This window comes from Neolamprologus brichardi, chromosome 5 (assembly GCF_056152115.1).
Source record: "Neolamprologus brichardi isolate AB-2024 chromosome 5, ASM5615211v1, whole genome shotgun sequence".
NCBI lineage: Eukaryota > Metazoa > Chordata > Actinopteri > Cichliformes > Cichlidae > Neolamprologus > Neolamprologus brichardi.
In genome coordinates, this window is record NC_142108.1 from 32307631 (window position 1) to 32318023 (window position 10393).

General features: G+C 36.6%; 1 pseudogene across 1 annotated transcript; it reads left to right on the plus strand.

The window, feature by feature from the left end:
• The first annotated feature begins 6119 nt into the window (after nucleotides 1–6119).
• On the plus strand, nucleotides 6120–7770 carry LOC102785951 (granzyme B-like; annotated as a pseudogene). The gene is made up of 5 exons (XR_015719091.1): nucleotides 6120–6177; nucleotides 6267–6414; nucleotides 6846–6978; nucleotides 7189–7442; nucleotides 7557–7770. The product of XR_015719091.1 is annotated as a granzyme B-like (transcript).
• Nucleotides 7771–10393: the final 2623 nt, after the last annotated feature.

The window sequence follows — 10393 nt, forward strand, 5'->3', positions numbered from 1 at the left end:
TTAAAGCACTTTGAGAAGACTGTTGTGATTTGACGCTGTATAAATAAAATTAAAGTCAAGTCACTTGAATCAGTGGTGTGTGTGGACTTTTACAGAAAGACAAGCAGAGAAGATCGTGGGCATTTTCACCTTTCTGCTCTCCTTCCTGGCTGAAGACCTGTCTAGCATTATGTGGGTAGTAATCATCAAAGTACCAACTATCAGCATACAGTAGTTGTAGATGTTGTAAGAATATTTTTTATTAATATTTTTTTTAGAACTGCTTCTTTTTTGTGAAAGCAGAAAAGCCACATTAAGAAAACAGCTAATACTCACAGAAAAATATCTAATTGTACTTAATTGTACTTTCAGGTAGGCTACAATAATGAATTATATTTTAAAATGGTTGGTTTTTAGTGGCTGACTTGTGAGGACCATATAGCTCTAAAAATAAAAGCGTTTATTGAGTTCAGAAAAACAAGTCTATAAATATAATAACAAAAAGAAAGATGAAAGCTGAATTAAAAAGTTATCGCAGATGGTTTGAAGTGAATCTTCAAGGGAATAAATATATTAATGTAATTAATTTCCATTCACTTTTGTTTATTAGTACCAAATCACAACAAGAATACATTGTTAGTAGGGGTGCAACGATACACAAAATTCACGGTTCGGTTAGATTTGATACTTTGGTGTCACGGTTTGATATTTTTTCGATACAAAAAAAATGTTCATGCCTTTTTAATTTGTAATTTATTAAAATTATAAATATATATTTTAACTCAAAAGTACAGTTTTTAAATTTAATGTTGCTGAAACAACAAAGTGATAAAAAAAAAAATTATCTGATGGAGAAATCACTCATCTTTGGAAAAGAGAGTTTATTACAGAGAAATGTCTCTTTCCAAAATAAAAGCTATACTATACGCTTCTTCTGGGCTATATTCTCAGCAGCATATTAAACATATCAGGTCCCCATAAGGAGAATCATGTGCTAACGGCTGTCTAAATGACTCGGGTAAAGTTTGCAGCATGCGTGCTTGTTGTTTTTGTCTGCTTCCACTTGTCTTTGCACTAGGATGATGTCGGAGTAAATGTGCAGTCATATTCGTTGTGTTCCCACTAGTGCTGTCAGCGTTAATCTGAAATGACGTTAACGCCATAACACGGCAAATCTCCGTTAATGAGCTACCGCGGATCGCCCCGTGCCTGGGGCTGGACGGCCAACACGTTAACGAGCTAACTGCGCTAACGCACTAGTTCCCACCAATGTAATTGAGCATTGCGTGGCACATCCAACATACTGTTTTACTTTTGTCCATGACGCGCTTACCATCAGGGTCATACTTCACATGAAAACCAAAATAGTTCCAGATCTGAATGAGGGTGGGGGAGGTTCAATTTGCCATGTTGCAAGGAGCTTATCTTCTGTCTCGCTAGCTTGCCCTGCGCTCAGTGAATCTGCGTTCGACTACTCCGCCTAGGCTGAACTGTCGGGCGCAGATCCACTGAGCGCTCAACACAGACAGCGTCGTCAGAAGAAAAGTTGATAACATAAATTAAAAATTTTGTATTGTTCGATACATATGCTACCGAACCGAAAGCACTGTATCGAACGGTTCAATATCGATACGAGTATTGTTGCACCCCTAATTGTTATGTAAACACCCTGAACCCTTATAAGAAAGAGAACCTAAACAATCAAACGACCCCTGTCAGCGAGCACCTGGTGACAGTGGAAAGGAAAATCTCCGTTTTAACAAGAAGAAACCTCTAGCAAAGAGAGAATAAAGAGATGAGAAAGCACAGGGAAACTGTACGACCTGTTTAGCTTGCCTGTTTGACTAAACTGAACATAGCAGGATTTGACCCTTATTAAAGCTTTCCTCTAAATTGGTTGTTAAAGGTTTCTTCATTTGCCGCACTAACTCCTCTATGTCCCACATTGTGGTCAAAGTTGCTGGCGTCCAACCCTCTGCCTACCACACGGATGTACCTAACACTTTCCTGTTGAGTCATTGGGCTCAGTCACGTTTTTGCGATCATATTGAAAAAAACATGAAGTGAAGGAGGATTATGAGTTTTAAGCTCAATGACTAATTTTTGCACATCAGGTCATCTCACATATCAAACAAGCATATTAAGCTCATAGCTCTTTTGCACATAAATCTATTTAATACTTCATTTTTTTGTCTGCATTTATTTATTCATGCTATTTGAATTTGATCTATTTGTACATGTTAACTGGCATCTGTGTGTGGACAGCAGAGAAAGAATTTCATTGTACAGAGAAATGCTTTTCTTTGTACACATGACAATAAACGTGTTGAATCTTGAGTCTTTAATGACTTGTAATTGGCAAATTTAGCAAACAGTTTTCCTGTCAAACCCAAACCTCCTCATCACGACTATTTTTGTTTTGTTTTTTGGAACCATGGTGACAGTTTTGATGGTGACGGTGATAAAGCTGAAATTTCAAAAGAAATGGGTTGGGGTTTGTTTTTTTTTTCTTTTTTTTTTTTTTAGAAATCAGCATGGTGACAGTTATTCTTGAAATTTAAAGAAAAAGATATGGGCTCATTTTTGTGGTCACATTAAATAAATCATGAAGTTTATTTCATAAAACTTTGTCATACAATGTGTAAGAAAGGAGGATTATCAGTGTTAAGCTCATTGGCTAATGACTTGCAATCGACAAATCGAGCAAACAGTTTCACTGTCAGCTCGAGATCTCCTCATCAGGTCTGTTTTTTTTTTTTTGTTGTTCTTTTTGCAGCCAGGATGATGAAAGCGATAATCTTGAAACCTGTGGTGGTTACATCAGCTTTTCGTGGTGTCTTTGTTTAGCACAGTGGTTTCCTGTCAGTTTTTCATCAGGTGTCCACAATGCATCTTTGCAAAAACCCTAAAAAACTTTTTTTTTTTTTATCATTCACAGCCACCATAATTAATTTGATGTGGCTACATGCCACATCAAATGTAGCATGCTGAAGCTGCATGTTGCATATAATGATGCGATGAGAATCCTTTGCAGGATACCTAGAAGTGGTAGTGGCAGCCAGATGTTTGTAGCTGTGGGTGTTTGGACTTTTAAAGCACTTTTAAGAAAGTTAATGTTCAATTTTAGAGAACGACTGGATGGTTCGAGTAACAGTATAATTTTAGCACTTACACATCCGACAGTGAGTGGTTCCCGTTACTCATCCAGTCTGAGAAAGCACTGGTTAAAGTGTTTGTGTATTTATTGATTTATTTTAAGTAATTGTGTTTTATGTATATTATGGTTTTATATTTTTACAAATGCTTTATATACTTATTTATATACATATATATATTTATTGGTTTATACCTTGTATTTGGGGGGGGGGGGGGGGGTGTTTCTGTCTTGTTTTTATGGACATGAAGTCTGCCAATAAAGATTGAATTGAATTGAATTGAATTGAATGCGTAGCAGTGTGCATGAAAAAGGAGAGAGCACAAGAGAGAACAGTCAATAGGAAAACCTCTAAATGCCCATTCCCTTTTCCAGCAAACATTATCTCTACAGCCCACTAATTAGAAGAAACTGATCATGTGAATCAGATCATGTGACATTCAGTCCTATTTATTAGTTTGTTCACATTGTTTTCATGATGTTTATTTCACAACTCTGTAGGTTTACTTGTGCTATATGGCCCTTTTACTTTTAGTAGTCTGATTGATCTATTTATTTTTGATAGGTCAATAGTTTCACGTAAATTTCATATTTACCTTTACTTATTTAACACGGTTTATGTTGTAGTAAGTAGTAAGGTGCAGTAAGGTGAGCTTTCATGTTGAGTCAGTCATTCTGTGTGGTCGTGCTGTGTCGTTTTTCATGCTTATCCGTTTGTTCAGGGTTTTATTTTTAATTCTGCTTTCATCGTTTGTAATATGTCCAGTTACGTCCTTAATAATTTTGCTTTTGTTTCCCATGTCCTGTCCAAAAAAGGTGGAGTTAGAGGTTTCTGCAAAAAGAAAAACAACCCACACAAGCACACAGCAGATTTTGCCATAAAGACAAATATGCTTATTTAATGTGGACATAGTTACACTGAATTTCTTGAATCACTTTAATTAAATAATGTCCAAATTAGCATCTATATTTTTTGAACAGGATACTAGACTGGGTAAAAACATTTGACTATAATCTATTAGTAATTATTTATCTTCTTTTGATAAAAGCTATTTTCATGCATCATATATTACTCCATTCTGAAGTATTCTAACTTGGTTGTATGTCCTAATTTTGTGAATATTATGTACAAATACCTGATTTTATACTTCTGATTCTGATCTTTTCAAAGACTATGAAAGAACATCAGGTCCTCATCCGAGTTGTCCTCCAGTGTTTACTGGAGAATAAATTATACGTCAAAGCAGAGAAATTTGAGTCCCATTCTTTATCTGTTTTCCTTCCTGGGATATGTGTTATTCTGCCTGCTAGTTGCAGAATTGGAGCTCAACCAAATGGTTTTGCTCATCTCTGATGGGAAAGCAGTAATAGTACCATACTGAAAGTGGGTTGAAATGTTTGTTTAGGATGAAACATGAAAACAGGACAAAGCTACCCACAACCAAATAGGTGGTGCTCTGATTCCAACAAACAGAAACTGAGAAGATTAGTCAGTCCATGAAAGGACCAAATGTCACAGATATCAGTGGAAACAGGTCTGATGGAGTCATGAATCCAAATTTGAAATCTTTGGTTTAAATCAGGGGTGTCAAACTCAAATACACAGTGGACCAAAATTCAAAACTGGAACAAATTCGTGGGCTAACGTTAATATTTATTGAAATATGTTTATTGAAATATATTTATTCCTCCAGATATAAGCATGAATCTTTTCTTATGGACTCAAACACTGTAAACGACCACGGCAGACCCTGGTGCACGTTCATGCTTTGCAGCATACTTTATTAACACTTTCACGGTTGCTGTACATCCGCACCCAGGGCTGCAGCTCTCCCGCTGCCAGCTCAACATAACGACCACAACAACAACGCCAACCACAGGACCCAGTACAATATTTAATTCGGCGGGGCGTGATTGCGGATGCCGTGCAGGTGCGTCCGCCTCCTCTGCACGTCACCGCAGGCCACGCCCCGCCACAAACACGTTTTGCTGAAAAACTGAATATGGAACAAGCAAAGCTTAATACTAAACAATATATATGTTAGCTGTATAATACCAGTAGGCCAGCTCTAATAGTAATTTGGTATGGCTTCGCAGGCCAAATGTAATTAGGCTGAGTTTGACACCTATGGTTTAAATCAGCGGTCTCCAACCTTTTTTGCGGCACGGACCAGTTTATGCCCGACAATATTTTCACGGACCGGCCTTTAAGGTGTCGCGGATAAATACAACAAAATAAAACTAGTACCGGTACCGTAAAAAAGAAGATTTATTCATAACACACGTGAAAAGACCCAGGAAAACCGAGTTAACGATAAAAACGATGACAAAATAACGCTGAAAACCAATAAAAACCCTGAAAACTATACATTTCACACCTGAGCCTCAACTCTCGCGGCCCGGTACCAAACGACTCACGGACCGGTACCGGTCTGAGGCCCGGGGGTTGGGGACCGCTGGTTTAAATCATCCTCAATATAGACAGGAAGTCAGGAGGGAGGTAAAATAATGAGTGTCTACATCCATCCATAAGAAATGGTGGTACATTTCAGCCAGTGGGGTTTTTATTCATCTTGCACTACCATCTGGAAAGCATCTGATTTACTCTTTCTCCAAGATCACAGCATGACAACATGACACTTGATAAAACAAAAAACAAATGTGAAAATCTTCAAGTATCCATATAAACCCTGCAGTTTGTTTTTTCTAGTTCCAAACTAAAGCATCTTGTCCACCCATAGAAAAGGAAAGAGAGTAAGCAGAACATTTAGCTGTAGTTTGTTTGAAATTCAGTACTGTTAATGAGAAATGGGTGCGCATATAACAGATGGTGATAGATAGGAGTAGTGAAGTATTTGCTGTGAAAGGTTTCTAAACCACACTTCTTACAGGAAGTGGTTAAAAGTCAGATGTTAGTTGGTACAAACTGCTTAAAAGGACTGAACTGCCAGTCTCAACACAACAGATCGAGCATTTCACCAGCGAGATGTTTGCTCTGCAACAATTTGCGGTGATTCATGTGCTGTTATTCCTCGGGCAAAATGGTAAGTTGCACCATGAATACTCTTCTCCAGCCTGCATGTGGAATATTAATGTTTTTTATTTTCATTTTCTTTCCTCCCAATGCAATTAGTCCTTGGAAATGAAATTATAAATGGGAAAATAGCCCCAGACAACAAAATACTGTATATGGCATCAGTGCAGGATTACAGAGGCTACCATATTTGTGGAGGATTTCTCGTGTCTGAGAACTTTGCAATGACTGCTGCACACTGTGACTTGTAAGTAATCTTTGCTCCAGGAAAATATCTAATTAGACCATTTTTTGTCCTTTTTTATATATACATATATATAGTTATATATATATATATATATATATATATATATATATATATATATATATATATATATATATATATATATATATATATATATGTATATATATAAATATATATATATATATATATATATATATATATATATATATATATATATATATATATATTTACTACTGTATAATGTAATGGTCATAATTTAAGTTACAATTCTTCCTTTACAAACTGAAACCATGAGAATTTTTGTAAAACTTATGCTAAGATCTTGAAGTAAAATTGAATTTAACAATAAAGAAATGTATTCATATTTTATTCATCGTGTTGTTTATGTAACTTCAGAAAATTTGCTGATGATCTTAGAATTATATTTTATTCAGGTATCCTACATACGTAGTCCTTGGTAACCACCATCTGAGGAGTGCTAATAAGCTCCTGATACAGATTGCTGAGAAATACAAACACCCATATTATCGGGATGTTGGCCATGGATACGACATCATGCTTTTAAAAGTAAGGTTTATCATTTTTGTTTTCTCACATCACACTGGAAGTTTTATATCTTTGAGTGTTAGAATTTACAATATGCTGATTGAAAAGCAGATTTCTAGTTGAGGTAAAAAGCGCTTGCTTAAAAAAAAAGATAAATGATAAATGTTCTGTATTGCTGTCACATGGTTTTCACTTATTCTTAATCTTTACTCTTTAATTCTGTGCCTCTAGCTGTCTACACCTGTCCGACCAAGCAAAACAATTCAATTCATTCGACTTCCCCGCCGTGAAATGACATTAAATGAAAATGAGAAGTGTCGAGTGGCTGGATGGGGTAAGATAAACACTCGTGGTAATGTTGTTGACGACCTGAGAGTGGTGGATGTGTCGGTCATCAGCCCACAAGTCTGCAGGGAAAGATGGGGTGGTCTTCCACCCAATATTATCTGTGCAGGTGGATACAACACAACAAAGGATTCTGTCAGGTATCTTTTCTGTCCTTTCCTTGAAAATTCTTGCTAACTGCTCTGTTGTTGAGAAATATATGAGCAGCCTGCATTAAGTATCACATGAACAAAATACATACTTCCTCCTTACAGGGTGATTCTGGTGGCCCTCTGGTCTGCAAGGGAATTGCTGTCGGTATTGTTTCTTTCAACAAACAGCTTCCTGGAACCGAGCTGGGAGATTGTAACTATCCGGATATCCCCAATGTCTATACGGATATCTCAAAACACCTGAACTGGATCAGGAAGATTCTCCAGGGGGAAAAAAGTTAAATCTTACACAAAGCTTTGCGTCAGCACACTGTAAGTGTGCAAGCTATGCCTCTGTCAGCGTTTGCTCTCAATGCAGAATAAAGAAAATGTTTCAAATATTGTTTCTGTGCACGAATAATATCTTATTATGACTTTAAAATCTATCTATCTATTGAAATTCAGGTTTACCATGGAAAATTAATTCCATGCAATACTAATATCTGTAAACTAATTTTTCATTTCTACAGTACATTCATCCTGATTTTTTGAGTACTATAAATACTAAAGACTAACAGAGGGTGTTTGTTTTACCACAGAGAATTACCTGATGTGGTTTTCAGTTAAATCTCTAATAAGTCAAAAAACTGAAGCCATGACAATTTAATACTAGAAACAGCTCTAACTACAGTAACTCTACTTTTCTAATTTAATAGTAAGATCATGAACATTGAACATCCTGACGTCTTCTGTTTCCCTGTTGTTTATTATTAGAAGGAGGAAAAATAAAATCTGCATTCAGTAGCACCCAGAATACAACACTGCATGTTTGCTATAAATTTGTTACTGTTAGTATATTTCAGTTAAAATGAGATATGTGTAAACAAACAGCAACTCTACATAATTAATTAGAATTTAACTGAACTGAGATCAGCCCTGAGAGTCATGAGGTATTTGCTCCTTTATAAAATAACTAAAATCGTACTGAAAAACATTTTTATTAAACTGTCTCAGACACCTTTTTTCTGAGACTGTTCTTCCCCAGATGTCATCTCTGTCCCGTCAGGCACAGCCATCCTTTTCTGTCTTCCTGCTCTGGTCTTCAGCTCCACCTCCACGGGGTAATGGTCACTGATGCTGAGTGCCTTAGAGAGTAAATATAGTTGAATGACAACACCGATGCTGTCTCTTACAATAAAATAGTCAAATCATTTCTATCTTTGAGCTCAGAAAAACACATAAGTGAGTCTCACCTCCTCATCAGTCAGCTTAAACTCTTGCTGGAAGTTGAAAGACTTGGCAGAGTTGGGGACGATGGAATTCGACATGGTCTCTCCATACACAACAATTCTGTTTGAGGAAGAGGAGACACATAAAAAAAGTTATGAAGTACTTTTTGTACACTTTACAGTGTGAAGCCGTGATAATTTTATCCCTTCATTTTTCTCTCAATTTTAAATTCCTTCATGCCCCTAACATTAGACGTTAGCTGTGAGAGGCACTCTAAAAAAAAAGAATCTTCCTGAAAAATAAGAAATTATCATATTATCTTTTCAATTATCTTATCATACAGCATGGGGCAAGACATTTATTGTCATGTCAGCATTCTTCAATGCCAAGTCAGCCACCACTATCAGGACTGCTCCCCACTGAACTCTCCAAGGAGCCTCGCCATCTTCCCGCTGCACTCTCGATGTCTTTTCTCCAGTATCTAAACCATTTTCTGAATCTTCAGTAGAACATTCATGTGCCCTACCCTCTGTGCTAAATGAAACTGCGGCTTATGGAAAGCCCATAAAAATGAAATGCCCTCACTGTGGTCTTAGTCTTCTGGACAGATGAAGGCACTGGCTGTTTGTTTGTGTTTTTTATGTGTTGTTTGGTTGTTGTTGTTTTCAGTGTGCAGAATTCCAATTAAACTTATTTCAAAATGTTGTTCACTTGTTTCCATGTCCATACTTATAGTAAAAAAAATTAAGTCTAAATGTAACCGCATTGTTTATACTTCTCTATACTTGTTTATACTTTTACTTTTTGTTTTGCTTATATGTTTATACTTTTTGTTTTCTCTTTTTTTTCTCTCAACAGGTGATATATATAAAAATATGTATTCCCCCCCACCCCTTTTCTTTTCCCTTCATCACTATTCCTCTTCCCCGCTATCTTTGTTTCCCTCCCTCTCCCCGGTCATGTCTGTCCCGTCTGTAACAACTGAAAATAAAATAAAATAAATAAATAATAACAACAAAGGTCAATCAAATGGACCAATACTGCAAGGCAGGGATGGTGGGCTTATCTCTTTGCCTTCAGACAATAATTCTGATGGCAAAGGAACCAAACGGGCCAGGCGGCCCCCCAAAAAAAATAATTAAAAAAAAAACCACGTAGATTACTTAATTTGATAGACTACTCATGCAGTAAAAACATCAAAACTACCAGTTATGGGAATAACGGCATTACAAGTAACAGCGTTACTAACGGCGTTACTTGTTGTGTGGTTCAATTTCTTACTCCTAAAACCCCCAAATTACTTTCCAAAATATACAGAATGCTTTCCAAAACAGATGAATCAATATCACTTCCTATTGCAAAATAGGAAGCGGATTTATCAGTCAACTTAGAGCAAAACTTCTGGTCTCAGATTTGCTTAAAAACCTTTCATTTAATTGGAAATCCCAGTCTTCAATTATTTAATACAAAATACTACATAGAGTGCACTATACAGGTCATCGGATGTTCAAGATGGGCTTTATGTCCTCCAACAAATGCTCACACAAGCCAATAAACTGGACAGTTACATCTACGCGTGAAGATTTATCAAAGTGTCTGAACTGTAACATTCCAACTTCCCCCTTAGTGTGTTTGTTGGGCAGCTTAGATTATGTCACTACAGAAAAGAATATAGCCCATATGGTTTTCACTGCCCTATGCATTGCCAAGAAAACAGTCCTCATGAACTG